The sequence below is a fragment of the Pleurodeles waltl genome, chromosome 10, assembly GCF_031143425.1.
Source record: "Pleurodeles waltl isolate 20211129_DDA chromosome 10, aPleWal1.hap1.20221129, whole genome shotgun sequence".
NCBI lineage: Eukaryota > Metazoa > Chordata > Amphibia > Caudata > Salamandridae > Pleurodeles > Pleurodeles waltl.
In genome coordinates this window covers 665115611-665136323 of record NC_090449.1, presented here as the reverse complement: position 1 = coordinate 665136323, position 20713 = coordinate 665115611, and the positions used below count along the sequence as shown (strand labels likewise).

Here is a 20713-nt window from a genome sequence, read left to right as displayed (position 1 = left end):
TCCACCGCCGAAAGCACGCCACATGCCCCAGCGGTGATGGACATCACCGCAGGACAAGAAAGGGACATGCCAGGCAATAACAAAGGATGCCCAGAAAAGAAAAGAAACTATGTCACATGTGCAGAGAGCTGCACCAGAGAACGTGACGACATGGAAAAGCGCCCACAAAATTGGAGAGAGCACCCAAGAGCGTGACGTAACGCACGGGACAAGAGACCGTGCCAGCCGGCCTTTCTGCAACACAAGACGGCCACCGTTGGCCCATCACACAGAAGGTCATCAGAAGCGACCAACCCTGCAAAGCACACGCAGGTTCAAGCAAGACCCAGTGCCAAGAAAGCACGGCCTTGAGGCGCAAGCACTGCACCCTCAAGTGAAGAGCAAGCAGAAAAGAAAGTGACCCTATGTCACTGCCCTGCAACGGGCCAGAGACTCAGCAAGGAGTGTCCTCCCCCACACTGCCTCAAGACGGAGTCGGCAGTGACTCGCAAGAGGAGAGTCGCACAAGGAGTGTCCTCCCCCACACTGCCTCAAGACGGAGTCGGCAGTGACTCGCAACAGGCAAGAGGAGAGTCGCACACCCTGAGTGGCACGACGTCACCACTGCAACACGGGGATGAGCCCCTAGTCCTTTGACAAGACAGGACCTTCTAAAGGTCCACACGAAAGGAAGACAAGTGGCCAGACGCCACAACAAAGGAGAAGAAAGCGTGGCATAGCACCACGCTATGAAGGAGGAAGAAAGGAGACTGTGTGACATCACCTGTCACACTGCAGCAAAGAAAAGAGACTGTGTGACATCACCTGTCACACTGCAACACCTGACGACCACAAAAGAACAAGAACTGAAGATCAACAAGATGGAGAGATGGAAGACTCCCACAACAAAGGAAGAGTGCACCCACAGACAAGACAGCCACAGGGTGCGATGGCGTTACTGGAGACAGCTCGGCGGGAGTGCCAAATGTAAGACGCCATGCGCGAACCGCGTACTTACCCCACACGTCAAAGGTGACCATCCAAGCCACCTGTCATCGGCTGCTTGAAGCAGATGGCACCACTGCTAGCACCTGCACATGAGCAAAAGAAAGACTGCACTCGCTGTGACGAAGTTACTCCAATCACCCTTACTCCAGCAACATCACTTGTCGTCCAGGTCTCCAAACGGCAAACATCATCATTGCCATGTGCATCACGGTATCCATCAAAGGAGCAGTTAAACAACCAGACTGGAGTCCTACACCTCTGCTTTAATGCTCTGAAGAACTAGTCAAACAATGACCAACTGCTCGCCCTGTCTGTATCCTACTCTCAGTGACAAGAGCAAGTCATGACCTAGATCCATCTACCCCTGTAATTGCACGAGCGACTAGGCAGTGGCTCCTAGGAGGTCTTGCAGCTGCCCTATGTGGCACACAAGCAGCCCCAGCGCAGACCACAAGCAGTCCCGTGACAACCCAGACAAGGGGCCTCTCAAGCTTGAGTGAGGACTGGACTTTGCCCCACCGATGAAGTCAAGGAGACAAGCAACGCTGTGCAATGGAGACTCCAACAGGTCGCAGCACACCAAGACTGTCTTCAGTGAAATAACATGACATCAACTAGACACCCTCCTGGCATTTGAGAGACAATTGCCCTAAGACCGTCTGAGAACCCGCATGAACCTGATCCATGTCGGCAAGCGCCCTGACCACGAAACATCCACCCTTGTGGTTGCACGAATGAGATGACCATGGATCCTGTCGGAGAGCCTGCAGCGGCCGGCAGATGGCCCACACGCAGCCCAGCACAGTCCATGCCAATCCCGTGGCAAACCCATCGAAAAGGCCTCGAGGAAATTCCATAGTGAAGAATCCAAAACCGAGAGGTGGCCTGGAAGCAGCTCTGCCATCAGAGGGTCAGAACATACAAAGGCTTCAGAGGAGGACCTCACAACATCCAAGATATCATCCGTCTTCAAGGGATTGGCCTTCGTGAAGCCAGGATGTCTTGGCAAGCAGATTCACAGTGGACTCCACCAACGCTCGTGATGCACCCAATTTGAATGATACGCCCTATTTGAACAAATTGAACTGTAAACACCACCAGCCTCGCCACAAGTGCCCACAGGACTGAAGCACGGTGCATCAGTGGACACTTGTCCAACCATCTGACTGTCAGAGTCCGGATTTCTTCCACACTGTGTTCGTGCCCGGCTGTGACTGGTTAAATCATGAACTCATGCAGAAGGATCCGGGTGCTCCCAGCTGCACCTGCCCACGGCAATCCTGCGGCCTGCCTTTTTGAGGCCGAGAGACTGATGGTGGTGTTTTTGTTACTCTGTTTTTCTCTTTCAGGTCGGATTTTGTTTTTGTTCCTCAAAGTTTTGGAGGAATGTAGTGTCCTGCTGGACACGTTCTAGTGTTTGGCCAGCCTCTCTGCTGAGGGCTGGCCTCCCACATACACCCCACACCCACCCAACACAGGCGTCACCGGTCAGGTGACCCTGGCAATAAAAGGGGCCGGGCGCACGTGCCCAGGGCCAGTTATGCCTACCAACCAACTGTGTCCGTGTGGTCCATTTTAGTAGGATGGGGGCCTAGGGCCCCAACACTACACAATCCAAGCACCTTTTCAGTGGATGCACACAGCTTCGACTCAATCAGAACATGTGTGTAATATTGTGCACCGGTCTAGTGGCGAGAGGGGGCTAACCCCTGCGACGGCCCCGGAAGCCAAGGGGTGTACTTCCGGGAGACCGGGATGTTATATAATAAAGGTGGAGGGCAGGAAGAAACATCTCCCGGCCAGCCCGGTACCAAACAACACTGTGTCCGTGTGGTACCTGCTCTGCAGCGCAAGCCGTCGCATTTCCCCCTTCGCAGTTTCCCCTACACAACAATGTGCTCGTGTTCCACCGACATGCAGGCTAAGCAGAAGCCCCTCTTTGTAGCCCCCCTGAAAGCTCTGTAAGGGGTGTCATGATCTGGGGAGTCCTTATAAGGCTAGTTTTTTTTAGCTATTAATGTGTTCTAGAGGTATTCAAAAACAGCTATTGAAAGTGGTGTAGGTTTTTGATAAAGATGCAATTTATTGTAAATGTAGAGATGACAGTAACCCCGTCATCTGTACCAATGTGTTTCTCACACTGCGGAATTCAGTATTTGGGATATAACTTCGGAATCCCATTTATTAGCTGTTTTAATGTGTTGGAGCCACAACGCATACCTTGTTACATTGCCAAATAATTTGGCAAGCTGTCCGGCCTGTGGATTTAGAGAAGCAACGCTGCTATGTCTTCAGGAATCCTGTAATGGCAGAACCGTGCAGAACAGTCATTAGGGCTTATTGAAAGACTATTGGTCGTGCCGGTTTTTTCGGGCCTCTTCTAAAAGCAGAATAGAGGCAAATGATCGGCGATTTGTGAGTAATAGCCAACTGCCCAGATAAGGCAAGGTCTCAGAGATTACTTCCCTTCATCCCCCATAATGTGCCATTTTCATTCTGCATCGTGGCTAACCCCGCGCGCTGCAGCTTTCTATTCCTGTCTGAATAGTCAATGGAACATTACGAAGCTGATAAGAGAAGCCGGCCTCCGTTACCTGGCAACCGCTGTAGAGCAGAGCCGAGCGCCGTAGATGGGGGAGATTAACTGCCATAGATAAACCTTTTTTTCCCGTTTTCTTCTATACGTCCCCGCTGTTTATCTAGCCGCCCATTACAGGCTTCACTAAATGTGACAGTAGTTGGTGGTCTCCTAAGAATGCGAGATTTTTCAGCCAAGGGGGTTTGCGCAAGAGATTTAGGCTTGAGGCCTACGATCTGCTAAGAATTGTTTTTCGAAGCCCGCCTTTCCTAATATCATTCGAAAGAACCTAGATTGAAAGAAGGGGGTGATGGGGTGAAAAAAACGTGCCCTGCCTTTGCTGTCTCATTCACAGACTCTGAAAGCAGCCAGCAAACTGCCAGGGTTCCTGCTGGCTCTCATGAAAGAACAGAAAACCACTGCTCAGGATTACTGAAGTGTTACTTAATCCATATGGATCAAAGAACAATATGGAACAGTGGGGTTCGAGTTGACAGTTTGGCGGGGGTGATGGAGGGTGGATAGAGAGGGGGTGGGAAGGGGAGCTGTTGTCACTCCAAGATCAAATCAACACCTTTGCAGAGATGTGAAAGACGTGGCTTGTTGGACAGTGAGGGATGTGTAGATTTTCATTTTCGGCGTGCCTGCGACATATTATATTCTGTGGGAAAGGAGGCATGCTGGAAAATGCTGGAATATGTCCTTGATGCAACACGATGTGCTTTGTTTAATCTAGTGTATCGGTACTGGCAAAGAATTTCCCTGGCCAAAATTGAGTTGTGTGATGTAACCGAGGGCCGCACTGATGCCAACAAGGTGGTGGTCGTGATTGACTCCGACGGAGGGGGGGGGGCAGGGAGGGGGCTTCCGGAGGTTTGTTAGAGGTTAGATGATTTTAGGGGAAGCGAAATTCATTTATCTACTTGCTGAATTGCAAAACGTGAAACCAGAAAACCTGGGATTAAGCCCGGGTTCCACACTTTCCCAATTTGTTTAATTCTTGCCAACTGTTTTTTCAGCTTTCCCTCAATTATCACATGTAGGAGGACCTTGAAATACAGGACTTCAGGATGCGCGCTGTACCAGCCTTTCCGCTGCGTTTGATTTGATGGACTATAATGTTGTTCATGTATTACAGGAACCCAAGGGGTCACATAACAAGTGACTTGTCTCTGAGTTTACTATTGGCATTGCTGCCAGGGTGGCGAAGAATTAATGTTTCTAAATTCATGTTTAAAAAAACTATCACTTAAAAAAAGTAGTTCTCATTGCACTCATATAATCTGATTTGAAAAGGTGAAAGTTCTGCACGTTCATGATCTACACTATTTGAATTCTGAAGACACATTATAATATTTTTGCAATTATGCTGCAGGATATCTTTAAAAATGAAAGAGTTCCTAAAGTTTAGTGGTGCAGGAGAACCTAGTTACATCCGTTCTTTAACTTAAATAAGCCTGTAAATAAACGCTAGCCTGTTTATTTTTATTTTATTTTAGAAATCTTAGAGCTCAGTTAGTAAAAAGCAGCTAATTGCCTGGGGGCCCTAAGCAAAGCTAAGTAGGACCGCACGCGGCCTCCGCGCATCGCTTTGAGTATCATACATGCTAGTGTATGTGTTCTTATTCACTGAATGTTTCCCCTCATTGTGTTTGCGCTTTCAAGGCCATTAGCCTCTTTAATAATGGACATTGTGTGTTTCAGATTGTGTGTTTCAGATTTTCTTTACCTTTCAAAATCCTTTCTGAGGAAATTACTTAGAAAGAGCTCTGTATACCACTGGCTAGCCACCAGTATGATCTAAAACACATACTTTGGTCAAACAAATGTAGGATTATTTAACAGGAATTTGTGCAGTAATCTTTGCTATCAAGAGACAAACTCACTGTGATTGCTACCCATTTAACACACACATATGCAGACAAAATCACGGATGCAGATTTGCATGCACCCACATGCATATACACACTCATGCAAACAAATGCAGATTAAGAAAATGGAAATACACACATTATGAAATCACTGAGAGTTTCACAGACTGTGAACTGCGTGTCAACCATTTTGTAAAGGTTGAAGGAACTGAGGGAGTATAAGGGAGGGAGGTAATAGAACTTCTGACAAAAAATAGTTAAAAAAACATGCTGTGAACAAGATCGTTTTGGTTCCATTCAGGGCTGGATTTGTAGAAAACAAAATATTAGGTGCATGGATCTAGAGTTTTTCTTACAAGACTTCCTCTGGTGCTGCCAAACGTCAAGGATGCTTTATGCCAAGACTGCCACATCATACCTCTTTCACTTACACTTCTATCTCTTTACATTTTGTTTGCAATTTCTTTTTCATACCGACTTTTTTCGTTTTTCAAAGCTTTTATTTCTCTGTCTTCCTCCTTACCATTCTTGCTCTGGATGAAAGTCTTGATGAAAGTGAGTTCATGTCCCAAAACAATGAGTGCTGGTTCATGTAGAGTGCCACCCTGCCTTTAACTTGAATCACCTCCACAAGCCATGTGCAGGGAGTGTCCCGAGGTTATAAATAAAAGGCAGAGTGGTCACTCAAGCCCACTCCACTATACCAGTTACAAGACAGAGTGTGTCTCATCTTTATATAACGCAGGGTCACTGCAGCCTTGGCGACACTCCAGTTAGAGACACCACATTGGCGACGAGGTGGTGGTGAACAACTTTCTGGTGTGTAGCGCAGCCTGTGCCCTTCCAGAGTGAGGAGACCTGTCGGACGCCACATTTGTTAGCTGGCACATGCTAGGTGCCCTGCAGAGAAGGAAGAGAGACTGTGCTCCTGAACAGCGGGCTACATTTATGCCCCACACTGCCCTGGTTCAAACGGCTGCTGCTTCCCAAGATGACAGTGCAGCCCGTAAGCAGTGAGGTGAGGCAGCGCCTTGGAGGATGCCCTGCTGGGCAGGGAACAGCAGTTGAGTCGGGAGCCCTGGGCATGAGAGTCTTGACAGTCTGCCCCTTGTCTAAACAGACATGAAGCACAAGCTAGAAAATGGAAAAAAAGAAGAAGCAAGTAAATAATATATGGATTGATGCATAAAAGTCAGGGGTGACTGGCTGGCCTATACGTAGAGAGAGGGCCTGGCAGAAGAGACCCCCTGACAATCTGAACCAAAAGAGGGAGGCACCCCCTCTGTCTGTCACAGAGGAAGGCTGAGCCAAAGATTGCTGCTCGAAACCAATGTACCCAACGAAGGAAGGGGTCGCATTCTAGTGATGCAAGCAGCATGCAGGTGATAGCTATGCATGCAAGATGTTGATACATCCGCAGAACCCCACAGCACCAGCCCATGACCATTGTACACACTCCTCAGTCACAGCGATGCCACCATTCAGTCAGCTGCTGGACTCCCTGTTAGAAATGGGGTCTTTGGTTGGCAGTCAGGTTACCCCCTGTCCAAGCAAGGACCCACACTCTAGTCAGGGTAAAAGAGAATCACCCTCAGCTAACCCCTGCTTGCCCCTTTGGTAGCTTGGCACGAGCAGTAGGCTTAACTTCAGAGTGCTAGGTGTAAAGTATTTGTACCAACACACAGAGTAACTTAATGAAATCACTACAAAATGACACAACACCGGTTTAGAAAAATAGAAAATATTTATCTAAACAAAACAAGACCAAAATGACAAAAATCCACAATACACAAGTCAAGTTATCACTAAAAATGCAAAAGGAGACTTCAAGTAATTTTAAACACAACGCTAACACTATTAGCGTGAAAATGGACCTTGGGGGCGTCAAAAATAATCCTGCACGGGCGAGAGTGTGTCAAAAAGGGCTTGCGATGCGTCGATTTCACTCACTCACGAGACCTTGCATCGTTTCTCCTTTAGTCGGGTCGGCGTGTGTTGTTTCTTCTCTCTGCAGGAGAGGGATGCGTCGAGCCGGTCAGCACTCTCCGGTCTGGGCAGGCCTTGCGTCATTTTTACACGCCCAGTGGTGTTTGCATTGGAAAGCTAGCCGCACGTTGATCCGAAAACCACGCAGCGCGGGTTGCGATCTCACCAGCCTCCGTCAGTGATGCTTTGTGTCGTTTCTCCAGCCCCGGGCGTTGATCTTCCGGTCGCGTTGCAGTTGATTTTGAGCTGCAAAGCCGGCGGCGCATCAATTTTCAGCCGCAGATCGGAGTCGCGTCGATCTTTTCCCTGCACGGCGGTTGGTGCGTGGATTTCTCACTCTTGGGCTGCCAGCTTTTCCTTTCGGGGTCCCAGGAACTGGATGGGCACCATTTGGCAGAGTAGGAGTCGCTCCAGAGACTCCAGGTGCTGGCAGAGAGAAGTCTTTACTTTCCATGAGACTTCAAACAACAGGAGGCAAGCTCTAGATCAAGCCCTTGGAGATCTTCACAAAAAGGAAGGCAACATAAAGTCCAGTCTTGGTCTTATGCACAGGCAGAAGTAGCAACTACAGAGTAGCTCCCAAAGCACAGTCACAGGCAGGGCAGCTCTTCTTCCTCAGGTCTTCAGCTCTTCTCCAGGCAGAGGTTCCTCTTGGTTTCCAGAAGTGTTCTAAAGTCTGTGTGTTTGGGTGCCCTTCTTATACCCATTTTCTCCTTTGTAGTAGGCCTACTTCAAAGCAAAATTTCTCTTGATTGTGAAATCCTGCCTTGCACAGGCCCCAGACACTCACCAGGGGGTTGGAGACTGCATTGTGTGAGGGCAGGCACAGCCCTTTCAGGTGTGAGTGACCACACCTCCCCTCCCTCCTAGCACAGATGGCTCATCAGGAAATGCAGACTACACCCCAGCTCCCTTTGTGTCATTGTCTAGTGAAAGGTGCAACCAGCCCAACTGTCAAACTGACCCAGACAGGGAATCCGCACACAAGCAGAGTCACAGAAATGGTATAAGCAAGAAAATGCTCACTTTTTAAAAGTGGCATTTTCAAACACACAATCTTAAAATCAACTTTACTAAAATATGTATTTTTAAATTGTGAGTTCAGAGACCCCAAAATCCATATATCTATCTGCTCCCAAAGGGAATCTACACTTTAATCATAGTTAAAGGTAGCCCCCTTGTTAACCTATGAGAGGGACAGGCCCTGCAACAGTGAAAAACGAATTTAGCAATATTTCACTGTCAGGACATATAAAACACATGACTATATGTCCTACCTTAACCATACACTGCACCCTGCCCTAGGGGCTACCAAGGGCCTACCTTAGGGATGTCTTACATGTACGAATAGGAAAGGTTTAGGCCTGGCAAGTGGGTACACTTGGCAAGTCTGATTTACAGTTAAAACTGCACACACAGACACTGCAGTGGCAGGTCTGAGACATGATTACAGAGCTACTTATGTGGGTGACACAACCAGTGTTGCAGGCCCACTAGTAGCATTTGATATACAGGCCCTGGTAACCTCTACTGCACTTTACTAGGGACTTACTAGTAAATAAAAAATGCCAATCATGGATGAACCAATTACATATACATTTTGTGTAGGAGCACTTGCACTTTAGCACTGGTTAGCAGTGGTAAAGTGCCCAGAGTAACAAAAACAGCAAAAACAGAGTCCAGCACACATCAACAACCTGGGAAACAGAGGCAAACATTTAAGGGAGACCACGCCAAGGATGAAAAGTCTAACACTCCCCGTGCTGGCACCAATGGATCAAGCACATGCAACAATACTTTCACGCCACACGCATAACAGATGGGGTGGCCAGAGGTCAGTGATGCTCCTTGTTGACGGTGTGGAAATCTATAACTTATTTGAACACCTCTTAAACACAGGTAGGGATGATGACTTTGATGCTGCAGTAGCAGCACTGAACCACCATTTTGATACTCTGCTCAACACCCGACTATGAGGTTCAAACTGAGACGAGCCTAGTTAGCAGATGATGTATCCCTGGATGTTTTCTATGCATATCTTCGAAAGTTGGCTAGTACCTGCACCAACATCAACCAGCTGGACCAAATCAGGGCCCAGCTGATCCAGGGCTGCCAGTTGTCAGTCCTCAGGAAGCTGATACTACAACAGCCAGGCATCTCATTAGACAATATCCTGATACTGGCAGGGTCTCACGAGCTGGCAGATAGCAGAGCTGAGGACACAGATGGGGTGGGGTATTAGCAAGAAGGATACCATCCAGGGACGACAGGCTTGAGTTTGTGCCAATAACACATCCAGACCTCTCAGAAAGGGAAATTGCAGTTTGATGCACCGAACCAATGCATGCCCAGCACAATGGAAAGCATGCTCGAGATGTGGCCGCATGAATCATTTTGCGAATGCATGTCAGAGGAGCAGACAGTGCAGGCACGGGTACAAAGGATGAGGACAATCAACGCTGCAATATCTGTCACTGGAATAGGGAGAAGCTGGAACTCACATGCATCGGCCTGACCCTGCTGCCCACGCAGAAGACGATGACAACGATGAAGTGTTTACCATCAGTTTCACTGACAGAGACAGTAACCACAAGTTGCCCTCTTCGATGTGCACTGTTGACATTGGAGACACACAGATCAAAGCTCTAATCAGCTGCCTCAGCCAATGTAATGGATGCAGCCCAGTTTAGCAGAATTGTGCCACAGCTGAGACTGCCACTGATGAAGGCCCGAATATATACCTATGGGGCACGGAGCCACTGCTGATGACAGGAGTCATGGAGGTGGTAGAGAAGAATAAAGGAAAGTCAACACAGGCCCAGTTTCACATGACCAGGGGCAACACTAGCACTCTCCTGGGGTTCCATTCTGCAGAAGATTTGGAACTGGTTTTCTTTGCACAGCAGGTGCATGAATTGCATGCTGTGGATATCCTGCAGGAGTTTCTCCAGCTATTCAAGGGATTCAGGTTTTGAAAAGAACTGAAGGTGCATCCACACATTGACAAGTTTGTGAGGCCCATGGCACTCAGGCACTGGAGGGTGCCATTCCACCTCCGGGTGTTGGTGGAGATAGAGCTCAAGCAACTCGGACAGCAAGGGGTAATAGAGAAAGTAACAGGGCCCACTCCATGGGTCTCACGTCTAGTAATAGTTCCCAAACCCAAACAACTCACAGCCCAAAAACTATATATCAACATGCGTCTCCCAAACAAGGCCATACGCAGAGGTAGGCACATAACCCCGACATTTGACGATATTGAGGCAGACCACAACAGTACCAGGTGGTTTTTGAAGCTAGCCCTGAATACGGGCTCCCACCAACTTGAGCTTGACCCATCTAGCCGCTATCAACCACCTTCTCAACACACATGCGGCTCCGCAAATACAAGCATTTGAACTTTGAAATATTGTTAGCAGCAGAGGTGTTTCAGAATGTCATCTGGGGAACCCTCTCTGGGCTGGTGGGAGTGCTCAACATTTGCAATAACAATTTGATATTCTTTGACATGCTTGAAGACCACCATGTACGGCTAAGGGCAACCCTGAAGTGGTTAGGAGACCGTGACCTAACCTTCCATAAGCAAAAGTGCTCATTCTACACAAAGTCCATCAAATTCTTTGGTTACCTGTTTTGAGGGGAAGGCCTACAGGTAGGCCCAAATAAAGTTGAAGCCATCCAGAGAGCTGCTATCCTGCTAAATGCATCCGAGGTAAGGAGTTTCCTCAGCACGGCTACCTACTCTGGACACTTTCTTCCAATTTTGGCCACTCTTTCAGAGTCTCTATGAGCCCTGTCAAAGCACGATGTTCCGTGTGACTGGTATTCCCACACTGAACTGGAGTTGTGGAAGGTGAAGGAGGCACTGCTGGCAGATGCCACCATGGTGTAATTTAATCAAAGGCACAAGACAGAGCTGGTGGTAGATGCAGGTCCTGACGGGTTTGACACAGTGCTCTTGCAAGAAAAGAACAAGAGGTCATGTGTCCACAATACCTATGTGAGTGGCGCACTGATAGACACAGAGACCAGGTACGCACAGATTGAGTGCGAGATGCTGGCAATCCCCTGGGCCAGCCTCCATTTATACCTATACCTGTGCGGGCACCAATTCAGAGTCATGACTAACCACAAGCTGCTGGTTCCATTATGCACTGGAACAGCCAGGAATGGGTTCCCTCACGTCGAGCGGTGGGCCATGCAGCTCCAGCCGTAAACATTTGAGGTTGTTTATCACCTAGGTGCGAACAACTCAGCGGACTACCTATCAAGGCACCCATAAGCTCAGTCTTGTGCTGGCAAGACAGAAGAAGACGAAGGGGCTGGTGTCTTCCATTGCGTTCTCAAATGTGAAGCCTGTAGTGGGGAAGATATTTGCATTGCTGGATATCAAAGCTGAAATAAAGACTTACAGTGGGCCCCCATTCCCAAGATTTTCAACCATACCTATGAAGCCTTAAATTCAGGCACCAGAAAGTGACCCCACAATGGCCACAGGCCAATGAGGAAGTGGAGCACTTCATGCGCATGCTAAACAGAGCACTACGTATCAGAGTGAAACAATGGGAGGACATGCAATGATGTCTACTCTGATTCCTAAGAGCCTACAGGCAAACTTCACATAGTACCACAAGGTGTGGCCCTCGTGATCTTCTGATGCGAAGACCCACTCTGGATTTTATCCCTACGGGGGTCCAGCTGGAGCTCGCCCCCACTCAACATTCAGGCCACCCAAGATAAGAGAAAAGTCATGAATGACTGGGACAGTCAAGCCCACAAGGTGATAACACCAGACCTGGTAGTGGGAGACAAAGTGATCATGTGAGGCTGACACCCAGGGTGGATGTTTTGCACACCTCTCAAGAAGGAGGTGTGGGAAGTCATCAACATCCAAGGAACAATAGTAACCATCCAGAGGGGCCAAGCCACCGTAGCCAGGAACTTTTCCAGGTTCAAGCAGATAGGGCCTCAAGCAATGGACCATGGTGACATCCAAAAGATATCAAATGAAACACCCGAAGTAGACACTGCGGAGCCCAGCCCACACAGGGTTTCATGCAAGAGGAGCAAATGCACGCTGAGGCAGTGACAAGATCAGCGAGCCCTAGGAAAGTGGTTGGTCTAGTGGAGATAGACACAGACACCCCTCGGACTCAGGTGGCCAAAGCCAGAAGGATGGACTGGGGTCAACCCTGCCCCAAGCCAGTACTGGAGAGACTAAGGGGGTCATTCTGACCCTGGCGGTCATTGACCGCCAGGGCCAACGACCACGGAAGCACTGCCAACAGGCTGGCGGTGCTTCCTGGCCAATTCTGACCGCGGCGGTAAAGCCGCGGTCAGAAAAGGGAAACTGGCGGTTTCCCGCCGGTTTTCCCCTGGCCAAAGGAATCCTCCATGGCGGAGCTGCAAGCAGCGCCGCCATGGGGATTCCGACCCCCTTCCCGCCAGCCTGTTCCTGGCGGTTTAAACCGCCAGGAAGAGGCTGGCGGGAACGGGTGTCGTGGGGCCCCTGGGGGCCCCTGCACTGCCCATGCCACTAGCATGGGCAGTGCAGGGGCCCCCTAACAGGGCCCCAGCAAGATTTTCAGTGTCTGCTTGGCAGACACTGAAAATCGCGACGGGTGCCACTGCACCCGTCGCACCTCAGCAAATCCGCCGGCTCCATTCGGAGCCGGCTTCATCTTTGCTGGAGCTTTCCCGCTGGGCTGGTGGGCGATCTTTTGCAGATCGCCCGCCGGCCCAGCGGGAAAGTCGGAATGCCCCCGCGGTCATCTGACCGCAGGGCGGTGTTTGGGCGGTTTCCGCCCGCCGGGGTCGGAATGACCCCCTAAGTTTGTTGTATTTCAAAAGGAAAACTCCAGATTACTTTGTTATAATAAAAATCGGAAGGGATGTTCAGTGCCTCCCTCTCTCTATGATAATTTGTATTGTCTCCACAAGCCAAAGGCCGGGCGTGGCCTGAGGTTATGAATAAAAGGCAGAGTGGTCGCTTGTGGCTACTCCGCGATACCAGTTACCAAGACAGCATGTGCCTTACCATTGTATAGCGCAGCGTCACTGCGGCCTTGGCGACACCCCCAGTTAGAGACACATCACTTACCACGATCTGCAACCAACAGCACAGTTTAACAAATAGAGCTTTCCTTGTGCCAAAATGATCCTAAACGAGAAATGAGATTTGAAAGTTGTAAACCTAATTGTTGCTTTAGCTATAATATAAAAAGTGTGTATTCCAATTCATACCTAACACAGGGCAATGACTGAGTTTTTTTTATCTAATTGCATTTTCAATGCTTGACAGTAGATGAAACCATGCTTTTGCTAAAGACAAACTTGTTAAAGGCATTCTTACAATCAATTTAAATTCAGGATTTGTGAAATTGGAAAATGTCAATCTGATGTGAGAAGGTTGGCAAAAATGTTAACTGCCTCAACTGTAATCAATTATTTTTCAAAGTGATGCTCTTGAAAATGCTGAAATAATTGTCAGGGGCTTTGTAATGCCGAAGCTCTGAATAGCCATTCTATTAGGTACATAGTTGAAGATAAAATAACATAATCCAAAACACAAAACAAAAAAAATGTTGAGCGGGAAAAATAATCATTGACACTAATGCCTGTGTGCTGGACAGGCAGTAGAAAAGTATTTTCATCCTGTTGGCTTTGCAAATATTTTAGGTCTATGCTGTTCAGCATTGGAAAAAATAAATGTTTTATGATGATGCTACAGACAGAGACCAAAAGAAAAAGTGCAGTGACTTGTAAGCATGCATGCATGATGGTGCTTGCAAATCCATGCTTCATGGTGCTACAATAGCATGTTTATGTATGCGTTTGCATGCATCACATCATGATCCCGCCATCATTTTTCTAAATTTACCATTCTTAGATGGTGGGGCTAGTGCTTGGTGGAGAGATCAATATGTGGGGAGCCACGAGTAGTGGTAGAGGGAAGGTATCAACAGAGGTGGGAAAATAATTAAAAAAGCAGAAGAAATAGCCAGGGAGTGTTGTGAGAAGCAATGGACCAGCTGGTGGTTAGGGGAAGAGGGAGCAATATAGATTGCATGGAGGGGCGAGTATTTGGAGGGGAAACAGCACATGCGATAGAGAGCAAGAAAACACATGCACTTTTATGGAGGGATGAAAGAGAAAGTAAAAAGTAATTCCCTGAATGAGAGTAGTGAAAAAATACACATCGTCCAATTAAAAGGATGTAAAACAAATAGGGGGTCATTCTGACCCCGGCGGTCATGGACCGCCGGGGCCAGGGTTGGCGGGAGCACCGCCAACAGGCTGGCGGTGCCCGCAGGGCATTCTGACCGCGGCGCTTTGGCCGCAGTCAGATGCGGAAAACCGGCGGTCTCCCGACGGTTTTCCGCTGCCCATTAGAATCCTCCATGGCGGCGCAGCTCGCTGTGCCGCCATGGAGATTCTGACAGCCCATACCGCCATCCTGTTCCTGGCGGTTCTCCCGCCAGGAACAGGATGGCGGTATGGGTTGTCGTGGGGCCCCTGGGGGCCCCTGCAGTGCCCATGCCAATGGCATGGGCACTGCAGGTGCCCCCGTAAGAGGCCCCCACTTTGTATTTCAGTGTCTGCTTTGCAGACACTGAAATACGCGACGGGTGCCACTGCACCCGTCGCACCTTCCCACTCCGCCGGCTCAATTCTGAGCCGGCGTCCTCGTGGGAAGGGTGGTTTGCACTGGGCTGGCGGGCGGCCTTTTGGCGGTCGCCCGCCAGCCCAGTGCAAAAGCCAAAATACCCTCAGCGGTCTTTCGACCGCGGAGCGGTATTTTGGAGGGGGGAACTCTGGCGGGCGGCCTCCGCCGCCCGCCAGGGTGAGAATCACCCCCATATTCTCCACGTGAGGTACACAGAGAAAGGAAAACCATCAAATAAGAATCAAGCCAATGAGAATGATCAAAAAGCCAACCAGCTGTAAGCAGTGGGCTGACCCAAGGCCTCCTGTAAGTCAAATGAATGGTGGGAAACTGAAAAGTGAGGCTGTGTCATCACTGTACACTGCACACATAATTTTTAATACCTCACATAGAGGATTGCTATCAGTTCTGTAGAAATATTTGGAGTGTTGTGTCCAGCTATGGAATGCCTCTCTTGACTATTGTCTAGTTTGAAGGGCTTCACCTCAAATAGTGTATCCCGTAGTGCAGCCTTTTGGCATCAACCTTTTAGCATTATACCTGATTCTGGTGGCCACTTATGGTATACTGTGCCTATGCGGCATGGGTGCCACATGTGGAGTATTGTGTCCAGTTCTTCAGATTACATAGCAAGTGCTGTGCCAAAATCTGGATGCCAGCTTTAGCATATTGCATGCAGTTCTGGAGGCCACTACTTGCAGTTGCTACAGAGCACACAACATAGTAGTTATAGCACCAAACAGGCCACAAAGAGGCACCTTTGTGCCATTTAATCCAGAGAATTAGGGGGACAAAAGAGTTAGGAGCAAAGAAAAGAGGGCAGCCATATATTTCTGCAGGTGAAACTTTTAAAGGAATTGTTCCTCTACATTGGCAATACCAGCCTGACTTTTAAAAACATTGACTGTATACAAAGAGAATAATAGAAGAGGCAGCTTAACTGAAAATTAATTATAATGTTTTTGTTAAGGATGGCACCTGGTTTGCAGCGCTATGAAAAGGCAGAACCTGTATTACCAAGCGCTATATTAAAAAAAAAAAAAGTTATTCCTAGACTGCTCCAACACGCACCAGACAAAGAACCCTAAGAGGAGAGGATGTGGCGTAAGGGCCAGAGCTGCCGACCTTGGAGCTGGGGAACACAGTTGACGTCTCGGTGCTGGCTCAAAATCCTGTGATTCTAGGCAAACCCCTTAATCTCTCCTTGCTGCCAAAAATGAATGTGTTGTTGTGTAATGCAACCAGTTCTCATGTAAAGTGCTGTAATACCTTTGTATTGAGTTCACACAATATAAAAATGCAAAATAAATAAAGCACTTCAATACCTTTGGGTCTAGTTCGCACTGCATAAAAAAATAATCCTGTTTATATAGCTTTTTCATCTCTGCAAGGTCGATGCAAATGAATTATAGCTATTTTGTTAAGATTGGAACCTGCTTTGCAGCGCTATGAAATGGCAGAACCTGTATTACCAAGCGCTATATAAAATGAAACAAGTTATTCCCACACTGCCCCCACATGTTCCAGAGAAAGAATCCTAGGGGGGAGGATGTGGCGTAAGGGCCAGAGCTGCCGGCTTTGGAGCTGGGGAACATGGTTCGAATCTTGGCGCAGGCTCAACATCCTGTGATTCTGGGCAAATCACTTAGGCCCACATTAAGACATTGGTGGTATAAGCCGCCTACTGCCGCGGTGACGGCCGCCACTGCGGCTACCATCCGTTCGCCAGAATATGACTACAGCCGGACTTCCTCCACAAGAAGGGCTGAAATCCAGCCGTGGCCATACTGGCGGATGGTGGTAAGGTGGCGCTGCTACCACCAGCACCGCTACGCCAGTAGACCGCTGCCAGCCGTATCATGACACATGATACGGCCTGGCGGTGTTCAGCTGGCGGGCGCTGCTGGCGGTAGCAGCGCCACGTCACATTCCCTGCTGGAAGACCACCTGGATGCAGATAAGTTGGGCTTCCCACAGGGGAGGAGGGTGGGGGTGTTTTGTGTGTGTGTGTGTGTGGGGGGGAGGGGTGGGTTGTGTGCATGTATGTGTGAGTGTGTGCGTGAATGAGTCTGTGTGTGTAGTGTTGTTTGCGTGGGTGTATGCATGTGTATGAATGCGTGTAAAAATGAAATGTGAATGCATGTCTGCATGTCAGTGTGAATGTGAGTATGGATGTGTGCGAGAATGAATGGAAATATGCGTGAATGAATACATGTATGCCAGTGTGAGTGACTGGGTGTATGCGAGATGCGTGTCTGCAAGTGTGTGCGTGTGGGGGCTGGGGGGTCAGAAGGGGGGAGCGTGGATTGAGGGGGGCATCTGAGGAGTGCTGGGGGGGGTAGGTGAGCATTCTACCAGTGACAGGGAAGGAATTCCCTGTCACTGGTAAGGCCTACCGCCATGGCTTTCGTGGCGTTGCGAACACCACAAAAACCATGGCTGTAGGCAGGCTCAAAATGCCGTCGGCGGTACAATAGCGGCCGCGGGGCTGGAGATTGTTATCTCCGGCCCGACGGCTGCTACCGCCATGGCGGTTGGAATGGTAAATTGGTGGGTTGGCTATAGCCAACCCGCCACTGTCATAATTTGGCAGTATGTACCGCAAGCCTGTTGGTGGTACTACCGCCACATTACCACCTACTGCCAGGGTCATAATGACCCCCTTAATGTCTTCTTGCTACCAAAAATTAATGTGTACTTGTGTAATGTAACCAGTGCTCATGTAAAGCGCTGTAATACCTTGTATCGAGTTCAAGCTCTCTCCTACCTTTGTGTCAAGTTTGTATTACATAAAACTGCAAAAAAAAAAAAAGCCCCTGCTGACATCACAAAGAAACAGCAAGATGCCCGAAACAAAGGAAGACGAAGAAACAACATACCAGCATGAGCGAAACGGTGAGGAAAAGAAAAAATAGTGTGCAACACTAAGGTATTTCTCCGATGGTGCAATAATCCATGTAACAGGGTCAGTATCTAAGGCGGTAACAAAACTGCCTCAAGGCAGGACAAACAAAAGCATATACCAACAACATCAATGGATTTTTTAAAGGCAGGCCCAGGAACGAATGAAAATGATGGGCGTGAGATTGGTGTGGTTAAAGCCCGCAGAATAGATTACAGCATGTCAAGAAGAGCAGCATTTGTGCACTGCTATGCTGGTCCTAAAAATGTATGATAACTGCTTACCTGAACTCTAAAGAAGGCTCCATGCAAAAATGAGCTTTTACTTTTACTCAAATAACTGAGTGTCCTTGAGTCTGGTCAGAGCCAAAATCGAGCTAGGCAGTGGGTCTCACTCCAAAGCCTCTACTGTAGTATTATAAGTGTTTGTTCACTAGTCTGCAGGCAAAATGTTAAGGCATGAAATAGTGTTGGCTAAATATCTAGCTTTTATAAGAGTTGATCTGACAAACTGATATTCATTCCTAGAAAGCACAGAAAATCAGTGAGGACTGTGAGCTAGCTTTACTGTATTACTACCTATACTTGTACATCAATACTAGAGGTGGGCGGAACTCATGGAGTTTCACTTCCCGGAATTCCACAGTGTTACATAAAAGCTCAACAGGATTTCATGGAGTTCTCGTAGCGGGCAGAAATCAGTACGTCGTGCTGCATGTGCTGATTTTTAGTGCTGGGAACTTGTTGCGTGCTGCTGCTCAATTTGGTTTTGCTGCCACTCAAGTGCAGACTTTCCGATGCAAATGGCCACACCTGCTCACATTAGGAAACTTTCAGTGGGTGCCCTCTGTACGCCCAAAAATCATGCTAGGGGACGCCAATTCTCGCTCGCCAACTTTCCGTTGGTGAGCCACTTGTGGGAAAAAACTCTGCCACATGGCAGAGTGTGGAATTCAGTTGGAAGGCAGTGTTACATGCGTAACGCTGAGTGGGCATAACTCCACAAACTTTGCCGGTGGAGTGGAATTTTTCACCCACCCCTAGTCAATACATACATACCATGATCTTCTACTTTAAAACTTGCTGCCTTCTAAAAATGTTAAATGGAGATGATTCCATTCAGAAAGTATGCCCATTACCAAATAGTGTATGCACAAGTGCCTGAATAAACCTTGTTATCAAGTATTCCAGCACAACACAGAGACTCCTTGATTGATGCCTGATCATTGTAGGACCACTACACTGATGTGCATCATTAACTAAAAGGAATTGATCAAGATTGGCTGGGACTTAACCGGTCCACAACTGAATTCCTGTAGTTAGCCTCCCAGATTACATTGAACAAGAAGCAGGATTCCTCCAAAAATCCTGAATGATTGTATGAGCTGGGGAACGTTCAGAGGCGGTACAGTGCTTAACTGAAGGCTGGGTGATTGTCGTGAGCTGCTCAAGAAGATTAATGTCACCCTCCCCTAGTCTATTTTGCCTCCCAGGCCAGTGCATATAATTCAGTTGCATAATAAATGGGATTTGTCATGGCAACACCCAAGAATATGTTACTGTTCATTGATCTCTAGAAATAAATTACCTTTCTGCTAGCTGCAATATATAGCAATAAATATAAAGAGCTATTGTTGTTTGATTAGTTGAGCCTACCAGACAGCGCATGGAAGGCATATTGTTGCTCACCCTCAATATAGAGGGACTTTTACCCTGCCCACTGCTTATCCATTGATTGGCTTACTTGGTTGCACTCATTGCTTATTTCTTATTTGTGTCCCAGCTTCTCAACCTTGCTATTGTCCCTTCCATGGAGCAGGGTCTCTTTACCAGGCTTGTTGTTTGCCTGGTGTCTGTGCTCGATGTTAACGTACTACTTTGTACTTTTTGTGTAATCACTCACAGAGAGTGCATGTGCTTTTGAGCCATCTCCTTCGTGTAGTTCATTCCCCGTCTGCTTTTCCGTGTTGCATATGCCCCCTTTTACTTCCCCATGTTGCTTCCATCCCCCCGCATTACCCTGTGTTGCTTGTGTGTCATTCACCTTCCACTGTGTTGTCTTCGAGTCCCCACCCCCTCCTTGATGTTGTTTCTGACTCCCTCTGTTGCTTTGACCACCGTTGCCTCTGTTCCCGCCACCTGCTTTAGAAAAACAGAAAGAACAGTTTTGCATGTTTTGTTTCTTTTTAGTTACCCTTCCAACTTTTGTGCGTACCTACAAAATGATGCAGGCGGTCGCAGAAAAGTTTATTTTTGTTTTGCTTGTGCCATGCTGCACAGTGTTGAGGGTGCTGTGGAGTGTGGCTGGAAAACATTTGCAAAGCCAACAGGTCCGAAAGGTGAGAACTATTTGTTTTGACAATGCTTGTTTTTAGCTATTGTTGCTCTATAGGACTCAAACTCAAGGATGTACATATATATTTGTTTTCCTAGTGTAATATCTTCAGTTTTAAACATAACTATCATGACCATTGCTTTATCTGATTTCAGAGAAAATATGATTAGAATGAACTCTATAAATAATAATGTGTATATTATCAAGAGTATGCTCCCTCTTGTGGATTGCTATGTAGATTTGAATCTGAATGGGTCCTTCAGCAACTGTACAGTGACATTCATATGAATGCTATGTAGAGCAGCCTCTTCAGGCTCAGTACTGCACCTGTATTTGGTCTCACCATACAGCCTGCACTTCAGCTGGCTTTGTCTGCAGGAGAAATGGTC

General features: G+C 48.0%; 1 protein-coding gene across 3 annotated transcripts in view; it reads left to right on the top strand.

Moving 5' to 3' along the window:
- Window positions 1-20713, top strand: part of PTPRN2 (protein tyrosine phosphatase receptor type N2) — a 2126515-nt gene that overhangs the window by 630845 nt on the left and 1474957 nt on the right. The gene's annotated exons all lie outside the window — the stretch shown is intronic.